This window comes from Melanotaenia boesemani, chromosome 2 (assembly GCF_017639745.1).
Source record: "Melanotaenia boesemani isolate fMelBoe1 chromosome 2, fMelBoe1.pri, whole genome shotgun sequence".
NCBI lineage: Eukaryota > Metazoa > Chordata > Actinopteri > Atheriniformes > Melanotaeniidae > Melanotaenia > Melanotaenia boesemani.
In genome coordinates, this window is record NC_055683.1 from 25,168,494 (window position 1) to 25,189,792 (window position 21,299).

Sequence of the window (21,299 nt, forward strand, 5' to 3'; positions counted from 1 at the left end):
ATACCCAAACTACAGGACTTTCTGAAAAATCTCAATGACTGTCACTCGGAGACATTAAACTATGTGTCTGGAGCTCATGGGATTCTCTCCTTGATTCAAGGGGCCAGATGTGGAGAAGCAGTAAGATAGTTCTCCCTGATAATTACAGAAAATAATGTGTAGGAAACATAAATTACCTTCAACTGCACTCACATTGACTGAAATCCTAGGATTGTCAGATTGCTGATTTTCTACATAATGTAATATTATTTAATAGACGATTTCCTGAACAAGAAAATCTACTTTTTTTCAGGCTGTTCAAAAAACTGATGTTTGTGAACAACTTGAAAACAAGATAAAACGTCAACTTGGCCCAGTTAAAGAAGAAATGATTAAAGCTTACAGAGCTTTTAAAACACGTCTCAGTGAAGGAGTGGAAACCTCAAAACGTTCATTTGAAAAAAGCTTGAAGTGCATTAATCCAGTAAGTACTTATTTATAAAACTGAACTAGGTTTGGATTTCCTGTATTCAACTCCCCCTTCATTTTTCTTCAGAGAACGACTGGCAGAGGATTCCATAGGATACTGAAGTGTGTGGTCAACAATGGTGGAGTTTATCAGCCCAAAAAAGGAAAAGAAATAAACTTAAACATGAAGTTAGCATCATTCCTGACTGACAGCATTGATGAAGAATTCAGGAGGACATTCCCGTAAGATCTCATGGAGCTAATTGATTGACTTTAAACTCTGAGGAATCCTAACAATGAATCTGATCTTGAAGGATAATGGTGTGTTATTTTCTTGTTATTTAAACTGCAGTATAATGTCTTGATCACTGATGATTCTAAATGTGCAACATTTTGGTCTGTCTGTCCTTCATCAGATGGGCTGTATAGTCTCCCAGCTTCCTGTCTGTTTATACATAACACTCAAATTTAATCATCCAGTTATCTAAACAGAGAATTATATACCAGATTCAAGTTGTGTTGAAAAACTACTGTTACACAGACATTTCCTATATTTTGAACTAGAATCTGGCCTCTGGTTGTACAGCACCAGTCAAACATTTGGGTACACTTTCCTATTAAATCCAATGAGATATACATGTATTTAAATATGTTTCAGAAATGACGGAAAAGACGGGCCATTCTTTGGTGTCATCAATAACTTTTCATTGGACACAGAGGGACTGATTCAGGAGTACGATGGTGTCAAACTGCAGCTCATCTTTCTGAAGACAGAGGTGAAGGATGGGAAAAGCAACAACCTGCTTATTGTGTTAAAACTGACGTTTTATTTGGCATATCTGCTATTGCAAAGCTGTTAGTATTTACAGGATATGTATGTTTTAATACTGAGGAGGTGGCATAGAAAGAATTTTAATTTATCGCTTTCCAGGTCAAATCTGTAACAATACCACGTTTAGAAACCATGGTTTTTATTATTTCTTTTAGGAAGAAAAAATCAAGACAAAGCTGAAAAGAGAAATCCGCGACCGCAAGAAAAAGATCTACAACAGTCTGATGGAGACCATTGCAAACAATATGCAAGACTGCTACAAGAGTAAGAAAAGAAATCACAGCAAATCCTGTCATGATAACAGCACACGTTTACCTTTGTTTGTGATTCTGCATAAAAAGACATCATAACTTCTTTTTTAGGAGCAGCAGAATTTAGAGGAAAGGGCTCGATACAAAACATGAAGGACATGATTGAAAAACATGTGTTTGAGTCTAAGGACATCATGTTTGACCAGGCTAAGCAAGTTATGTTGAAGAAGCTCGAAGACTTGGTGGTATTTCACTTTAGTAAATTTACTACAAATTGAAAGCATTTTAAGCTCCACAATTCACATTCATGTCTGAGCAGCTATGAGATCATATTTAACAGCACTTTTATGTTTGATGGAGTTACTTTTAACTACATTTTGCACTGGACACTGATATTGCAGCTCTAAAAATGAACTTCTTCAAACCATCAAAAAGGACATATTTGCGGTGATAAAAGAAGAGTTTAGAAATGCACTTAAAAGCTGAATAATTAGGCTTTTTTCTGTAAAAGTAATTTAAAATTTTCTCATTTGCTGCGAGGGATAAAAGGAAGCTTCCCTACAAACAATCTGTCTTTCTACATCAACAATGTTTTTGTCGAGTTTTTTTTCCTTTAAAACAAGAGTTACGTGCTGGAATAACTTCGGTGCAATGTGCTGCTGTTTCCTACTTCCTGGTTCCTTATCCAATCATATGCGACTCCCCACGGTTGCCCAACAACAACAAGGCAGCGTTTGGTATTTTATGTCGGCAAAAGAGCAGCAGCGTGCAGGTATGGAAGCTAGTAAAAGAAGCGGACCAGAAATAGTTTCAGAAAAACCTAAAAAGCCTCGGCATCCTGCTAAATAAGCTAACGACCAAAAACGGAGTAAATCTTTTGAAAAGGTGGAGAAGTCTGAGCTTGCTAAGTTTCTCCTTGACAGGTGAACACCGGAATTTTGCTTAAATCAACCGAAAAGTTTATCTTGATTTACAAAGATTTTAGTCTAATTTATTTCTCAACACTCATTAAATGAATTTGTGTGACTGTATGGATGTATTAGTGGAGTAAATTGGTGGCCTATTAGTTTACAACAACAAATGTAATGATGTTTGGGCCAAGTGAATGGTGTGTTTGCCCTTATAAACTTGTGAAATTACTATCAAATTAATTAAGTTAGACTGAGGGAAAACTGCGACTGCGTGGCATTTGTTGATTAATGTAGCGTTTGTTTACACGCTGTTTTATGCTAATGTAAATTAGCGCTAGCATTGCAAAGCATAACAACTTACTGTGTGTGAATCATCTTCGCTCGTCATCATGATGTTTGCTGGCACTATGTTCTCCGTCCTCCATAGGCTGTATAAAAGAACTGTCCTCTAACAAACCAGCAACCTGCACGAAACTCACCAAGGGGGAGGGGGGGAAGGGAGGAAGAACGCGCTCTGTGTTTCTCTTTCGACTGCAGTTCTAATTTTAAACACTCGGTGTCAATTCTACTTATTTTGCCTTTAAGGACGATTTCGATGGCATTATAACCAAAGTGCAGGCAGTAAAGAATGAGATCTCTAGCTGCACAGCCACAATGCGCACCAACGTTGATGTGGTGAAAGGAGGTGGGGGGCAGGCTATCAATGTGGAATGATGAAGTTGCTATCCTACAAACTGCCGTAACGAGTTAAAAAAGATGTCTGACTTGAAGGACAAATGTGATGATTTGGAAGGCAGGATGCAGAGATGCAACACCCGTATCATAGGTGTCCCCGAGGGCCCAGAGTCGAGCACCACTACGGTTGTTTCCTCGCTACTACATGAAGTTTTGGTTTTGATCCTATGTGTGACCAGTGTAGATGGGAGCCTGTCTCTCTATTGCACATGTTTTGGGCCTGTCCAAAAATGGATGACTTTTGTAAATGCATATTTGAGACCTTGTCCAGAGTATGTGGTACTCAAATTGCACAACTATTTTTGGGGTTAATGTTTGCAATACAAGTCTTACTAAATTACATTCCAGTTTAACTGCCGTCTTAACTCTTTTGGCCTGGAGAGAACACACACTCACATCTCCCTTTTACTTTTTTTTTTTTTTTTTTTTTTTTTTTAACCTGGCTGAACCAGGGTTATATTGTTATCTAAGGGTAGGTTTTAGGGGAAAATAAAACAAAGAAATTGTACTATTACTTATGTAATTGTTGATATATATAATTTGTTTAATTAAAAGACCTTCATCAAAAAAGTGCCAAGGTTTCAGTTTCTGTCTGTTTATTTCAGCAAGACCAGGGCACCAAACACAATTGTTCTCTGAAACGGTAGAAATGAAACAGGCTAAAAAAAATTTATAACAAACTTCTTTTACTACCAATTGGCTAAATTAGTAGCCATATCTGACCATTGCAAAAGACAGGACCACGTCATGGACTGGGAAGAAGCCAGAATCAGAAAGCATCATTGGATCAGGGAGGTCATAGAGATGAGGAAGTAGGCCACGAGGACCATCAATGGGTATGATGTGTTGTACACGTTGTGACAAACTTGAAATGCCGTCCTCCACGGGATGACAGACAGCTGAGACAATAAAACTCAGAAGTTTGGTTGCATACTGGCCTCTCATTTAAACGGGAAGATTTTTGGGCAGATAAAACCACAAAGAATTAACAAGACCCTCCAAAGTGAAATCTTCTTTCAACGCAAATGGATCTGGAATCTTTTGAGACAATGATGTATAATAAGTTATGTTGCACTCTTGAACACAGATTATAATTAACTCATGAAAAGCACCTGAAGATAGTTTTCTTTCCTCTGTTGTGTAAATGCTTCTTTTGTTTTTTTTTGTTTGTTTGTTTGTTTTTATTTTTTTGTTGTTTGTTTGTTGTTTTTTTTTTTTTTCAAATTAACAAAGTAATAACTTTTGTGAAAACAAGACATATAAGACACTTCACAGCAACATCTTATCTGTCTCCAAATCATTGATTTTAGTCCTGTCATGAGTTCAGACAAAATTTATTAAATTGAAAACCACACAAGCACTGAAATATGTATCAAAAGCAGGAGACCTGTGCATGAAGAGCTTAATGTAATAGAGTAATTCACTGTATTTGTACTTTACTACAAAGTGTACTTTTTTTTTTTTTTTTTTTTTTTTGTGGTCAGGCTTCTTGTGGCCTTTTACAGTTGTTATTAGTAATTTATAATCAATCGCCTCCCACCAGCCTTTCCATCATATGTCATGATGAATAACCTTTGGTGACATATGCAAACTTAAAGGTGTTACTATTAGTGACGTGCGAAAGCACAGATTTTCTTTCTGATCTGATACTAAGTAAAGTTCAAGCCAGTATCAGCCATGCCGACCCGATAATACTTTGTATAAAAACATCATGAATTCACAAAACCATTTTCAAGGCAGCCGTCCTCCATCCTGCCCTGGTCACAATGATATTTTAACATGAAAATTAATTCAAAATTAATAGCCGGTAATGGAGGTTTTGATATTTCAATATTGATCTACACATCACTAGTTACTATAATTCAGCTGTCATCTGACCAGGGGTTTTACAGAGAGAAATGACCACATAGCGGCAGCCTAAATGATGTTGACTGACTGAGAGTAAACAACCAAGAGAAACAGCAACAGTGAGTCAAGATAAAAAGAGGAAAGAGTTTCAAACTGGAATCACAGACATCACTTTTCCCTCCCAGAGACAAAGAAAAAGAATGTTTTGAGAAATGTTTATTATGATCAGAAACAGTTACTTCATCTTGGCTATAAGCAGTTAGAATCACATGAACCTCTCATGAGGAAAAGACAGAGGCAGCAGCCGGAGATTAGTGTAGATTATTTTTCTGCTGTTACTTTTTTAGGTTATGTACCCAACACTGGTGTTTATTACTTTTCATTCATTCATTTTCTGTTATTAGTCATAAACTTGACTGGAAAAACATATTGTCATGTGAATATCTCTTTCTTTATCTTCTTCTTTTCTGTGGCCAAGGGAAAAGCTGAAATCTATACAAGAAAATTGTAATTGCCCTTTTCATCCTTTGTTACGGTTTTCAGGCAGAGGTGAACTGAACCCCTAAGCACAGACACAAGATCACCCAGAAGGCAGAGGCGGAATTGAGTAGTAGAACTTAAACAGGTGCAGTTTCTGAAAGTTAAGCAGTTTGGGATGGTGAAACTGAGGCCTCATCGAGTTAACTTTGACCCAAATGTGTAAAAATAGCATATTATTCTGTATCATTTGAGGAGGTGAAAGAGCTCCATCTGCTGGCTGTGGGCATCTGATGCATCAGAAAGAAAGCGTTGACATGTCTTCCTCACTGCACCTCATCCCTGTCTCATCTTTTAATAATTGTTCAATAACAGATACTTTTTCTACCATGAGTGAATATGTGGTGTAACTTAAAGTATACTAATCAGTACAGCTGTTTGTTTTTTGTTGTTGTTTGTGTTTTTTTTTTTTTTGTTGTTTTTTGTTTTTGCACAGCTAATACTTCAATGTGGAATGTGGCACAACTGTTTATGTAGCACACTGCACATTTATGTACATAGATTATTTACTCAGAGTTTATTTATAGTTTATTTTTTATTTTATAATCTTGTATGGCATTCAGTGTAGACGGCAAAAGTAAGAATTTCATTGTTCAGGGAAACTTGTTTCCTCACTGTGCAAATGAAAATAAACACTTTCAGTCTTAAAATGTATTATGAAAAAAATGCTTTGGCAACTCTGTGATGTGTCAGATTTTTATTTTAAAAAAGTATTTTCTCAATAATGTTAGGCTTCAGTCTTCTCCTCTTCTGGCACACTACCTCTCCAGCTTTGGAGAGATTGCACCTGAAAGCAACACAAAAATAAAATTGTAATTAATCAAGTTTAAAATCATTAAAATTCTCTGCTGATGGTGATCAGAAACCAGCTGGTTACAGAAAACCCGCAGGTTGTGGTTTTCCTCTGCAGCTGCAGACCGAGACTTTTCCTCTGATGCTTCTGGATGAAGTTGATAATTAACTTTAAAGTCTGCCTTTGGCAAGGCTATTTAAAAAACAACTATATAAAAAATGAAATAAAGCCTACCTGTGATGTTGAAGGCGCCATCCGCTCCTTTCTTACACTCTCATACTCCAAGCTTGTTCAGCAGTTACCCTGGCAACAGCGTCTCCCACAGACGTTTGTTTCCCATAATTTCCAAAAGCTAAATGTGATCCAATATAAGCTAATCTCAATGTGATGCTTCCCCTAAATTTGTAGTCAAAATGTAATCTCTAGCAGAATCTCCTCCTCTCAAAAACCCACGATCTCTTAAGTGGTTGGAGTCCCTTTAAAATCATTGAGAGATTGACAAGACAAGCCCCTTTGAAATTTCCCACAGGCTGCTCTATATGCACTAATGATGTAACAAGGTCTCAGTTGGTATATCACGTGACTTTTGACATGCTGAATATGCTAAGAAACAATGCTTGCAACACTTCTGTGTCACATGCTTGACACGTGATCGAGTCCAGAATTTTTCATCTTTTGTTCCTGTGTTTTTATTGTAACACAAACTTTAAAATGCTCCAAAGTAATATAAGAAACTTAAATAAAATTTTCTCTTTTTTCAGGAACCAGCGAGCTGAATTCTGACTTTCACAATAGTGGTAAAAAAAATATATATATATATATAGAAAGATTACACTAACAGAAAACACTACATTTTAATAAATTAAAGATGCAAGTATTTAAATAACAAAGAAAACAACAACAAGCCCTTCCACTCTGATCTTCACAGTAATGGTAGTTGATAAGATCTTAGAAGATCTTTCACGGAAATAGGAGCCACCATTACTTGCACACAGGGCAGAAGTACTGCTCATCCACTGGAGGTCTGTTTACACAGGCATAGTGGTACCATCTCTGACACCTGTCACAGCAAACCTTGAAAAAATAGATACTTAATATTATTATATTATCAATACAATATGTATGTTCCAACTACTGTATTTTATGAGTCTGAATCAAACATGAAAGTTTTCCAGTTAAACTTTATAAAACCACATGCTCTACAATGAAAAGCCAATTATCCGTCGTTAAAAATGTTACATCTCCAGGTATCATGCTCTTCAGAAAAAAAAAATGTTTATTCACAAGGGTTGGGACTAAAATAAACTTGATAAAGTTCTCTTTATAGACTTTAAATTACATGAAATATTCCCAAAATCTTTAAACATGACATTGCAAAATCTGAGGATCAGTTAAGTACCAGATTCTGTGAGGAGGAAAAATTTTCAACCTTAACTTGTCCACTGCCATCTGAGTAGTATCAAAATGCAATGCTTCTCCTTTCAAGATATTTTCTGCAAACTAATGCAAGTGTTGATTAGTGAATGGAATGATCATAACATGCTCTATCTTCACTTTTCTGCTTTTAGCATAGTATATATAATCTTCACATTGTTTTAGCAATGTAAAGAAAGAAAGTGAAAAATTTTAAAAACGGCTCATTATGGCCATACTTGACTGCAGCCACTCTTTAGGCAAGGCGACGTAGGTATTTTTGTATGCACATTTCTTGTACAAGACAATTTAAAGTCCATTACATAAAACATTAAAGAAAAATTTTAGAATATAGTTCTTAGATAACTGCATTTCATGCTTACTTTCAAGGCCAGGACACCACAGGATGTGCAATCTTGTTGGTTTGATTGAGGAATAGTTTCACATGTCCACCTTGAGACTTTGCAGCCTTTTTGTTCTCATGAATACTCGGGACATGTAATGAGTGCATATGTGAAAACTGTTGTGACAACTTAGACTACTTGCATACCATTTCCATATATTATGGCTTGTTTACCTTGAAGACTCCAGACACGTCTAAATCTTGGCTTTTGTTTCCCCTAATGAATCCACAAAAACGGTTTTCTTTTTGTGAGGGTAGATTACCTATAATGGTTTACAATAAAAACAAAAGTGGTTTAGCAGAAACCCATAAAACAAGTGAGATTGTTAAAGAGGGCATGAATTGCCAAATTTATTAAATATATTAAGTGGCTAATAATGTCACATGTTTAAATCAATACAGATGCCTTAAATCAATTAGCATAACACAGCTGGAGAAAAGGATTGAAACACTGCAAGACATTCATGTGAATGAAGAATTTATTGATTCTATTGTAGCTTCTGTACAAGCTACTGAGTTGTCAAATGGATTGAGTCAAATCTTCATACGCGAAGGCATGATGAATGTGGAGCCTCCCGCTACAGACCTGGTTGATACACTTCCTTGGATGTGTTCAAATGACACTGGAATAGCTGAATGTAATGCAAGGATCTATAAAAACTCAAGAATTAGCCCTAAAACTCAGCCCAGGGCTAACAGACCAGGAGGAGAGGCCAAAATTCCACAAACAGGAGGACTAGAGAAGCTATCAGCGCCTCCACACAAAAACAAATAGACATAGTTCTGATTGGGGACTCCATAACACGTGAGACATGTGAGAACATAACATGTGAGAATGGCAAAGACAGAAAATCTAACACTTTTTGATACATCAGTCAGGGAACGAACGACAGAGATCTCGCCGACCATTCTGTCTTCACATCCAGATGGAATGAAGATTATTGTCCACACAGGGTCTTTTGATATTCTGAGGAGGAAAACTGGCTCCGAGATCCTGAAGAAAGTCTTTTCTCTGCTGTTGGAGAGACTGTGTCAGTTTGGAGCAGACCGTGTTTACATTTCAGGACCCAATCCTACAGCAGGTAAAGGAATTGAACTTTTCAGTAGACTTCTTGGCCTGAACCCATGGTTATCAAACGCATGTATCACCCATGGGATAAAGTTCATTGATAACTTCAGTATCTTTTGGAACTGTAAGGAGCGATTCAGACCTGATGGTGTGCATCCAAATCTAACTGGATGCAGATTACTTGGTGCACACTTGCTTCATGCTGTTGGGATGGCAAACTCAAACATGAGTGTACAGATAAGAGCGAAGAACACAGCAGAGAAGCGATCAACTCCCAGCTCTCCCCCCTCACCAGACCCTCTTCTCCACATCACCCAAGGTCTTCAAATTATGTCTCTATCCCGGTCTGAACCCCAGCAACCACCATCTACCAAGAAATATAGGGCTCCCCCTCCTCATCCTCCTCTTAGGTCATCTATCCTGGCAGAGCAGGGCACGGGAGGATGTGCAGGAGGTTCACAGAGCAGCAGCAGAATTCACAACAAAGATAACATGCCATGATGCATTCAGGGTCCTTGCTGTAGTTTTGCTACTACTGATAGCTGTTCTGAGATCAAGCCTGGACCCAGTAGGATTCCTGTGTTAGTTAGTAAAATAAGGAATCGAACACGGTCAGTTTGTGGGGTGAATCGATCTAATCTGTTGTCCCATCAACAGAACAGAAAAGATCTACTTAGGAAATATCCTACACTGAAATGTTTGTTTATATTATTTTATACTATATAATTAATTCATATACATGACATACTGCATTGAATGTAAGATAACTTTCTTTTATAATAAACAAAGAAGTTATCTAAATGTTGTCTAATAAACCTTAAGTTCATATGTGTTCCCTGTGTTTTTCAAGTTGCTTCCCAGGTTTCTTCTACACTCCAAAGACATGCTGTGAGGCCTTATAAGTGGCTGTCAAATAACCATTGCCAAAGCATCCATCAATGATTCTACGTGTTTACCCAGTAGTGACAGGCGACCAGCACACATAGTGTAACACACTTCATACCAAATAGCTTTATGTGTCCAAGGATAAAGTAAATAGGGACATATTGTATTGATTGCATTTTGTATAAAAGCAAGAATTTGTAATCTTATGAACATGCTTTAAGTACGAACTTAGTGTACCTTTATTGGGGTGCACTTCAACTCCTGTTTGATAACATGGCCTGCTGCCTGGCACACTGCACATTCTGACACCTGTTAAGAACATAAATAGTAAAAAATTCAGTTGCCTATCTGGTGACATGTTTTGGTACTGTATGTTGCATGCCACTACTCTATAGAGATTTCACCCTTTGTTTTTTTTTTATTTAGTTGGTCAAATTAGATCAAACTTAATCAAAAATCTATCTTTTAGTAGTTATGCTTACCCAGGTATCACTATCAGAAGACATGCTAGGCCAATAAAATCATTTGTAAATGGCATCTCTGGTCCTCTTTTGTCCAGTGTGAGAAACTTTGGGACTAATGACAGTCCCTAAAAATAGCGTTCGCCTCCTGCCAGCCTTTTACATAAAGCAAGGCTTCTCCTACAAGATAAAAAAAAAGCAAGACAATGAAACTTGCTTAAGCAGTTTGATTTTTTTGTATGATTTTCTTCAGTTGCTACATTGATAAATTTAAAAAGTAGCCTATATATGAACACATGCTTCGGGTTTTTTGGCTTAAAGCAAATTATTATCTCACCTTCAATTACAAACTTTGATGCCTTTCGTCGAACTTAATTTTTCTTTTTTTGAAATTCCAGCAGTGTATTGCTTTTTTATAGTCAAAAATACTTTGGTAAAGTAAGGGATCCATTGCAGCGCAGTTAACTTTCCGATATTGGCCTTAATGGATCTTAATTGTTCCCATGACATAATCTGATGTTGGCCTATCTAAACATGTAATAGGTTAATGTTTATTTAAATGTAATACTTTAAACTGATTTTGTCTAATAAGAGTAAATGAAGGCATTTTAATATTTTTCTCATTAAAAATGCAGGGATGCAAATGATCTACCTCAATTATATGTAAAATTAAAGCCGCAAGCGGCATCCATCGGGTCCGAGCAGCCTGGACCCAGCCACCCGATATTGTCATGACAACAGGTGTTGTAATGCGTTAAGGACCCAACAAGTATGAATCCTGTCAAGTTTGGTGCAGTTCCCATTCATTCCTGTGGAGATATGAGCGAACCGTGTTTAATGGCGAGATGGTCATTTTCCGTCGGTTGCCACGGTTACATGCTTTCTCCTATTAGAAAGATTTGAGGAGCGTTTGGTCCCCAACTTGTCAGGAAGCTTCCCACCAAGTTTGGAGTCAGTCGCACGAATCCCCTCAGACTAGTTCGTTCAAATGGCAGTGAAAAAAAAAAAAAAAAAAAAAAGGGGGTTAGGACGTGTCCTCTGGGGGGCGCCCTGGCCGGGTGTTGGGGGCGTGGGCCTGGGGTTCCCTTCCTTTGCCTCGCCCCCCTCCCACTCAGAAAGAGGAAAGTGGCCCCTTGGGCTGGTGGCTGGCCCCTGGGGGGGTTCGTGGCGTGCCTGGGTTGGGGTGCCTGCTCTGGGCCTGTGACGCCCTTCGGGGCCGGCGGGGGACGGGGGCGCCCTAAGCCACTGGCGGGTCGTCTTCCAGGGGGGAGGCTTACTCCCCTCTGGACCTACATCTCCTGACCCCTCCCCTCCCCCACTCTTCACTACATACACAGGTAGGGCTGTGGGAGGTGTGCTTGTTGCGCTGGGCGGGGCAGGGGGGTCATCATAGTGGCCCCGTTGCTTCGCCGAGCGGCAGCATGCCTCCCAGCTTTTAATTCCACTTAGTCACTGAGCACAAATAACATTTGCAACATACAAACACGTTTTGGGGGGTGGAACATGCGAGGTCAGGTGGGTGGGACTGCTCAGGTGGCCCCGCCCCCTCCTCAATGCAGTTACTGCCCCCCAATTTTAACCTTCTTTTTTAAATTGCAAACAGCACATAATATATTCCATCACTAGTGGGGGAGGGAGGGGGGATGGGGTCTTCAAGCGCCCCTGTCTCCATGGATGGCCCGGGGGCGGGGCGGGCCGGGTGGCCTGTCGCGTTGGCCCGGGGCGTAGGCGGGCTGTCCCGGGGGGTTTTGGCTGCTGGCCCTGGGGGGAAGGTGCTGTTTTGGGGGTGGGGAGTGGGGGGCGGGGGTGGGGGGGTGGGGGCCTGGCTCGTGTCTCCTCGCCTCCTGGCTGGGGCTGTCCCCCCGCGGCGTGGGGTGGCGGGAGGATGGTGGTGGGGGGATGGTGTTTGTGTGTGTGTGTGTTGGGGGGGGGGGGGTGGTGTGTGGGTGGGAGAGGGGTGTGGGTGTGGGGGGATGGGTGGTGGAGGGATGGTGTGTAGGAGGGTGGGGTGTGTGGAGGTGGATGCGTGGTGTGTGGTAGGGGGGGTGGTGTGGGTGTGGGAGGATGAATGGTGGAGGGATGATGTATGTGTGGGAGGATGGGGTATGTGTGGGAGAATGTATGGTGCAGGGATGGGGGAGTGTGTGGGAGGATGGATGGTGGAAGGATGGTGTGTGTGCGGGAGGATGGATGGTGTATGGGAGGGAGGATGGTGTGTGTGTGGGGGAGTGGTGTATGTTTGGGAGAGTGGGTGATGGAGGGGTGGTGTGTGTGTGTGGGAGGATGGGGTACGTGAAGGTGGATGTTTGGTGTAGGAGAGGGAGGACGGTGTATGTGTAGGAGAATGATGTATGTGTGGGAGGATGGGTAGTGGAAGGATGGTGTGTGTGTGTGTGTGTGGGAGGTGTGAAGGTGGATGAATGGTGTATGAGAGGGAGGATGGTGTATGTGTGGGAGGATGAGTGGTGGAGGGATGATGTGTGTGTGTGGGAGGATGGGGTACGTGAAGGTGGATGTTTGGTGTAGGAGAGGGAGGACGGTGTATGTGTAGGAGAATGATGTATGTGTGGGAGGATGGGTAGTGGAAGGATGGTGTGTGTGTGTGTGTGTGGGAGGTGTGAAGGTGGATGAATGGTGTATGAGAGGGAGGATGGTGTATGTGTGGGAGGATGAGTGGTGGAGGGATGATGTGTGTGTGGGAGGATGGGGTAGGTGTGGGAGAGTGTATGGTGGAAGGATGGTGAGTGTGTGGGAGGAAGGATGGTGTGTGTGTGGAAGGATGGATGGTGGAAGGATGGTGTGTGTGTGTGGGAGGACAGAGTATGTGAGGGTTGAATGGTGTATGCGTGGGAGGATGAATGGAGGAGTGGAAGGAGAGTGTGTGTGTTTGTGTGTGTGTGTGTTGGTCTGGGGGGGGGCAGGACTGGTTCTCGGGGTGTGCGGCTGGGCGCTGGGGTGTGGGGCTGGCCTCTGGTGGTGGCCGTCTGGGCGGGCCGGGTCCCCCCGGGTGGCGTGCTGGCCCTCGGCCTGTGGGGGAGGGGGGGTGTCCCTGCGCTCCTGGGCCCGGGCCCTCTGCCCCGTCTGTCCCGGGCGGCCGGTGCCCGGGGGGGTCGGGGACTGCTGGCCTCGGCCCGCCGGGGCCGGTGCCCTGTGTCCGCGGGGCGGCTCCTGCTGGGGTCTCCTGCTGCTGCCTTCCTGGGCGGGCGAGTGGTCGTCTCTGTGGACCGGTCGGGATCTGTTGCCTGCGGGGGGGCTGGTGGCCTGGGTCTCGGGACCGCTGGCCTGACTCTGGCCTCTGTTCAAGTGAGGTGGCATCTGCATGATCACTCTGCATGGTCACTCCTTCCTGAACGTCTCCACACAGTCTTTGCGTCGCCGTGTGGCCAAGTTCTCCAACACATCCACACAGGTTTCTCTGCGCGTGTTCTTGAATACAGCAGTTTCACTTATATCTATTATCATATTTTTTTTTCTTTTTTTTATTATTTCTGTTCTTATTATTATTATTACTCTTACTTTTATTATTATTATTGTTACTATTATCAACTAGTTGTGTAATGACCTACTGGCTAGGATGATCTTAGCTATATATGTTGTAAGTAGTATGGATTACATGGTCTTCTGTATGATGTTTCAAGTCCCCACCCGCACTCCCCACACCCTTTCTGTCCCTCTCTCTCCCCTCCCTCTTCTCTCTACTTTCTTTTCTCTCTCTCTCTCTCTGTCCCCTCCGGTCGAGTCCAGCATTAAGAGTCTGATTTAATAAAGATTTAATAAAGTTTCTCATGTCATCAAGAGGGACTTTATACATGTAGTATAAATCCCTGCTTGATAGAGTAAAATTGCCCAGCACCAGACGGCAGCCAGACAATCATTCTGTTTGCAACGATGCTGGACAAGACAGGTTAAAAAAAAAACAAAAAAAAAAAAAAAAAACAAATTGCAGTGAAATCCAAGATGGCGGGCGACCCGTTGCCATGGTAACAGGTGTTTGATTGACTTCTTTGCTGGACTTGGGGTGTGACACGTATGAATACTGTCAAGTTTGGTGGAGATCCCATGTATTTCTATGGAGATATGAGCAAACCGTGTTTCATGGCGAGAAGGCGTTTTTCGGTCGGTTGCCACGGTAACACGATTTCTGCTATTAGAAAGATTTGAGGAGCGTTTGGTCCCCAACTTGTCAGATAGCTTCCCACCAAGTTTGGAGTCAGTCGCATGAATCCCCTCAGACTAGTTCGTTCAAATACGATGTGTGTAAAGTGCAAAAAATGGCCAAAAAATGGTCGCACACGCCAAGATGGCGGGCACCCCGTTGCCATGACAACAGGTCTTCAATTGAGTTTTTTGGTCGACTCGGGGTGTTACACGTGTGTGCTGAGTTTCGTGTTCCTACGTCGAAGTAGACTTTTGGGACCCTATTCATTTGGGGATTTTGGGGGTGTCTAGGTGGCGCTGTTGAGCCAATTTTGCATTGAAGTGTATGCTGACCTTATAATATCCGAGTTACACGGGACTTGACGTGTGTGCCAAAATTCACAACTTTTCATGGGTGTTTAGGGGGTCAAATTTGGCGGCGAAATGCTTAGAAGGAGGAGGAGACTAAACATTTCAGGAACAATAGGGTCTCGCCATACTTTGTATGGCTCGGACCCTAATAAATAAAGTCTAAATGGGTTGTTTGTGGTGTTCACCATAGCATATTGCATCATTTTAAAAACCTGTAAGCTAGTGTAGTCATTGGGTTCTACCACTGTAATGCCTTGGTTATAAACTGTTTGACTGTCAGTTATTAACAATTGCACACGCACACACAAAATTACAACAGCCATTCATCAGCCTGAAAAAATGTAATTTAGATCTTTATTGGAAATTAAGGGAATTGTAGCTGTTGAGTTACTAAAGTTTGCAACATGTCCATTAGGACTTAAGGTAGGCTATTTAATATCAACAGTTGGAATGTTGACATTCCAAGAGACTTCTGTGCTTTGCGTGAGTGGGGTGTATTTCACGGCAGGGGTGCTTTTTCGGCACGACATCGGCCCTGGGGCATAGGCGACTTAAGCCAGGTACGCACATAACGATTTTTGAGCTGTGTTTGTCGCGATTTTGCCTCTTCCTGACCTCAGATGGCAAACGCCCGATCATCGTGAGATTTCCCTGTCCAATTACCATTTGATCTGTGGTGTGTTACGGGCTGATTTGTTCCAATAATACGCTCTGAAACGGGTCGTAGCTGACAACTGGGACTTTGAACATGTTTAATATTTCAAATATTAAGTTATAAATGCCGGTTTTACTCACTAGTATGTGCCTACATGCAAAATGAAATATATAAACTACATTTCCCACCTACTGACGTTCATTCACCAGTGAATTACATCAGTCAGACTTGTATAGATTCTGTCATGCAGTAGTGCACCAAAATAACCACTTGTGTACTGTTGCCAGGGCAAATTAATAAATATATGACCAATCAGTGTCGCAGAATTTTATGGTCTTGGGCCACTTAAAACATTGCCTTCTCAGTGGAAATACCATGAGATTTAAGGTTTAAAAAAGAGGCTTCTGTGGTTCTGTCAGTCAGTGGAATGATGGCAAACTTAACGAGCGAGGTGCAACTTCCACCAAATTCGGTGAGATCTTTATTCATTTACCCGTTTGCAAGAAGTTCAATGGAAGAGAGAAAATCTGAGTTAAGGATTTGGCACCCGAGAAGCTCGACCTTATTATTAACCAGCAGACCAAGGAGAAAAGTAAAGTTTATAACTGGAGATTATGCAGGAGTTGGTTTGAGTGCAAGTCGTGGCTGACAGGCTGTGGAATAGCCAATGCACTTTTTTGTTTTCCCTCTATTCTTTTTAAAAGTGACAAATGTGATTTAACGTGGACACAGTCAGGACAAACCAACTTGAAACATCTCTCTGAACGCATCAAGAAGCATGAACGATCAAAAGCTCGTATGGGAAACTGCATCAAGCTAGCTGTGCTAGGAAAAATTACCATTGCAGCACAGCTCGATGACGGACACCGCGTTGCAGTAAGAAGGCACAATGAAGAGGTTGATAAGAATTGTCATATTTTATCAAAACTCATAGACTGTATGAAGTTTTGTGGTGCTTTTGAACTGGGATTGCGGGGGCATGATGAAAGGGATACTTCTGAAAACCTTGGAATTTTCAGAGGTTTAGTAGATTTAATGGCATCCATTGACTGGGACTTGAACGATCACCTTTAAAATGCAACTGTCTTTAGAGGCACCTCAAAGACTGTACAGAATGAGTTACTGGACTGTATGCTGGCAGTTCTGAAAGAAAAAACCTGAATTAAAAACAGCTGACTTTTTAGCCAGTCAAGCTGATGAAACAACTGACATTTCCATACACTGTCAGTAAGTCCTGGTTCTAAAATACATTGACAGATCCCACATGTCGAGGACAGTTTTTTCAACAGTCGCACAGTTTGTGTAACACCCCTCTGATGAATTACGGACACAAGGCGTTCTTTGTGTACTGGCATTTATTTGCACACACGTGCCGTCAATCATACCGTGAGAACTAAAGGAAAAATACAACATATTTATATTACATAAACATTTTCATAGAGAACAAACATATCACAATCACATGAAACATATTTAATAGCTTAAATGATCATAAACTTGGAGCTTATAACAATCGCGTTCCACAACAGAGTAGATTAAGTGTCACGTGACCTCAGCTAACACATTAACATGTACATTAACAGATAAAGAAATCAACACATAAACCTGCATACCTTATTGGTCGCATTAACTCAAAGGGGGTTAAACAAAATCATCCCGTTACGAATTCACTTCAGTCCCAAAGTGCTGTTTGACCTTTATCATGTTGTAGAAAGCATCTTATTACAACAAGAAGTACCCATATTCAGCACTGGATAGCACGGTGAAAGCTTATCCCTCACTGGACAAGGCCAGACTTAAAACAGAGCTGTCTCTGATCTACAGCAACAAAGAGTTCCAGAGCTGCAGGGGTGCACTGGCTCTCTTTCAGGCTCTGATGGAGAATAATCTTCAAGACTATTTACAGAAACTGTTAGTCTTCTCAACATCCTGATCACCACACCAATGACAACATCAGAGTCAGAGAGGTGCTTCTCAACTTTAAAGAGGATAAAAACTTTCCTTAGGAATTCTATGGCACAAGATCGCCTCAACGCTCTGGCTATGCTCTCCATTGAGAAAAAACTAACACGCGACTGATTTCAACACCGGAGTCATTGAGAAATTTGCCACTCAGAAAGACAGTCACCTTAACACAAACATACACTTCTTTCTCTGACTCACTCACACACTGTTGATTTATATAGATCCAGCTGATCATACCCTTTCATTGTTGTTTTTGTTATTTCACTGAGTTATTGAATTTGATACCATTTCATTCTAAAGCATGCATGTAGTATTAAACACTTGAAAATTGTGCAATTACTTTATCTGTGAAAATGGCGATTTTGAGAAGGAGATTAAATCATTACTGTTACAATCGTCTGACTTTTGATTTGAATTCTTATATACTGGACTAGGCAGAGAAATGTATTCTCACAATAGCTCCACCAAAAATGTTTTGCTATGGTTCTTCTTCTACGTTTTGACGTTTATCCGGCTCGGAGGACTAGTGATGTGCCATGTGCTCATGAGTCATGAAATTGCGAAACATGTAGGCAAAATCCAATGAAGGCAGCAGCACCACCTCTGCCTCAATGATCACTACAGCGTCTTCTTATGATGACTTAAAATATCTTAGTATTTTGCGTTTTAGGATGTGTCCATGTGTTGTATTTTTCGGCTTGTGTTTCATGTGTTTTGTTTTGTCTGTTAAATGTTGACAGCACACTTTGAGTTCCCTGCAAATGTTTTACATTGTGGTTTCTTTTCTGCAAATGGCAAATAAACTGAACTGAATAATTTTTTGAAAAGGTCAGTGATGATCCAGCAAGGAGAAATCTTGCCTTTTGTGTAAACTTTTCCCGCTGGGTGTCAAGAAGCAACTCATCAACAACGTCAACAGCAAACCTGAAACGGCATATTGAAATAAAGCACCCGCCCAGCCTTCCAAGGTATGTGAACTAAATGTCACTAAAAACAATCTAAGGACTTGGTAACAGTGTGCTAAAGCAGATCCTCTACCCCCCAAAACTAAATAAAGGTAGCAACAGCTTTGTTGTTTATATCTCCAGCTGCAGCTGGAAAACATTTTGCAGTATATCGTCAGAGACCTGCAGCCTTTGAGGAAAGAGAACCTTCAGCTTTCATAAACTTGACAAATGCTGACATATGGCCTTGCATGGCTTTTTTGTTTTGTTTTTTACTTGTTCTAGTGATGTGCCATGAGCGAAAGAGCAGGCTCTGAGCAGGCTCTGAGCGCCAATGCTTGGTACTGAATCGGTGGACCTGGCTCCCATCGAGTGAGAGCTGGCTCCCATTTGTTTTCCTTTTGCTGCGTGCTAGCGCTCAGTGCTCAGCCCCAGCTCTGCTCATGGCACTGCTTTGTTTGGATTGGCCTGCATGGCCTGCAGGCACCCTAACCCTAGAAAAGAAACTCTGATGTGCTTGGACTCAAGAATCTGAGCAAAATTTGTTGTAACACTGGCAATTATAACTGGGCCTCTTGGATGTTGCCACTGTGTTCCACATCAGAGGGTCAGGTTAGAGGCTGAGCCTGAGTCACCACTCTCAGGCCTTTTACCCTATGTAAACACCAAAATCAGGCAGACAGACACTAATTAAGACCTTGGTAAAATCTCTCTTCATCTTTTATCTAGTTAAATTAGTTAGGACATTCATGTTAGTATGTAGTTATTCACTACACTGTACATATAATCAGAGATGGTTTTTGATTTGGGCAATGTGGGAAAGAACCCAGGGCACAAGATAAAAAAAATAAAATAACTAAATAAAAAAGTTAAGAAAAACCTGTAATTCCTAACAACTAGTTTTCCAGACTGTCAGTTATTTCCAAGCCACGATAGGGAAGTGGGCGCACCCACATCCGCTTGCTGCAGAGGAAGTCTAATATAGAGGTTGTGTTTGCAGACGAGGACAGTACTTCTGTTTTGGCTGGTAGTCCTAACTTATATAATAAACATACATTATTCAGCTATACTAATAATGTATCAACACAGATCACAGTAAATGTGTACCTGTAATGACAGAGTCAGCAACACCACTAATCAAGAACCACCCCCAAGCAGAGACAGTTTTTGATATGGGCATGTGGGCAAGTGCCAGACGTGGCAGTCTGTGTATGGGGCCCACGTAGACAAAAAGAAAAATCTTTAATTTGACCCACTTTTATTGTTCATCTGTGTTTAAATTCAAATAAACACAGTTGGACTGAAAAAAGGGGGCAAAATAAAAGATTTTTTTACTACTTGTGGTCCTTTACAGAGATTGTGCCCTGAGCACTTGCCCACATTCCCAGATCAAAATCTGGCTCTGCTTGGAGGCGCCTCTCGATTAGTGGCGATGCCGACTCTGTAATTACATGGACACATTTATTGTGGTTATGTAACACTTAGATTACAAACGCAGGACCCTTATTCAACTAATTACGTGACTTCTAAAGTAAATTGATAGTGCCAAAGCAATTTTTCTAGAATCAAGCTTTTTATTGTCTATTTCCACAGTATGTGAGTACATACACAGGAATCAAAAGGCAAGACAGTTTATTTGTATAGCAAATTACATGTACAGGGCAATTCAAAGTGCTTTACATAAAACATTAAAGCATTACAGATTAAATAATAAAAGGTAGCAACAAGTAACAAAAATCACAATAAAATAATAAATTACATTAAAATTATTAAAAGCAAGATAAGTTAAAAAGTTTCCGGGCAGATTTTATGCATAGCCACATGAGAAAAGAAAAGTTTTTAACCTGGATTTAAAAATGTCTACATTTGGGGAAAGTTTAATCTCCACTGGCAATTTGTTCCATTTGTTTGCAGCATAACAGCTAAATGCTGCTTCTCCATGTTTAGTCTGGACTCTGGTCTGGACTAGTTGACCAGAGTCTTTGGATCTAAGAGCTCTGCCAGGTTTATATTCTCTGAACATATTACAGATGTATTCTGGGCCTAAACCATTTTGGGATTTGTAAACAATCAGAAGGGTTTTAAAATCTATTCTGTGACTGACTGGAAGCCAGTGTAGAGATTTCAAAACTGGTGTGATGTGTTCAGATCTCTTAGTCCTGGTTAAAACTCTAGCAGCAGCATTTTGTATGAGCTGCAGATGATTAATGCTCTTTTTAGGAAAAAGACGTTTCTCTCCAGCCCACGGTGGAAAAATATAGAGAATATTTGAATGTATGAAAAAATAAAATGGAATATAAAAAAAATACAATATAGAAGATTATGTCTGTGAATATATGCATTCCTATATACATGCACGCTATACATACACCTGCACACCTATCTAAGTTTGTAGATTTTTTTAACATAAAATCCCGCCGCCCCCATGTATCCATTTAAATTATATAATTATATCCCATTTATATGGAATACTCTTATGAACCTTTAAGCATCTTGGAAATGGACTCCCAGACAATTATGATGTTGTAAATAAAGATTATAAGTGCAGCTTAATGTGTGTTTATTATTTGGGTTAAGAGGATCACCAGAAACATCACATGCAGTCCTGTCTACATATATGCACCACTGCATTTCTTTCAAC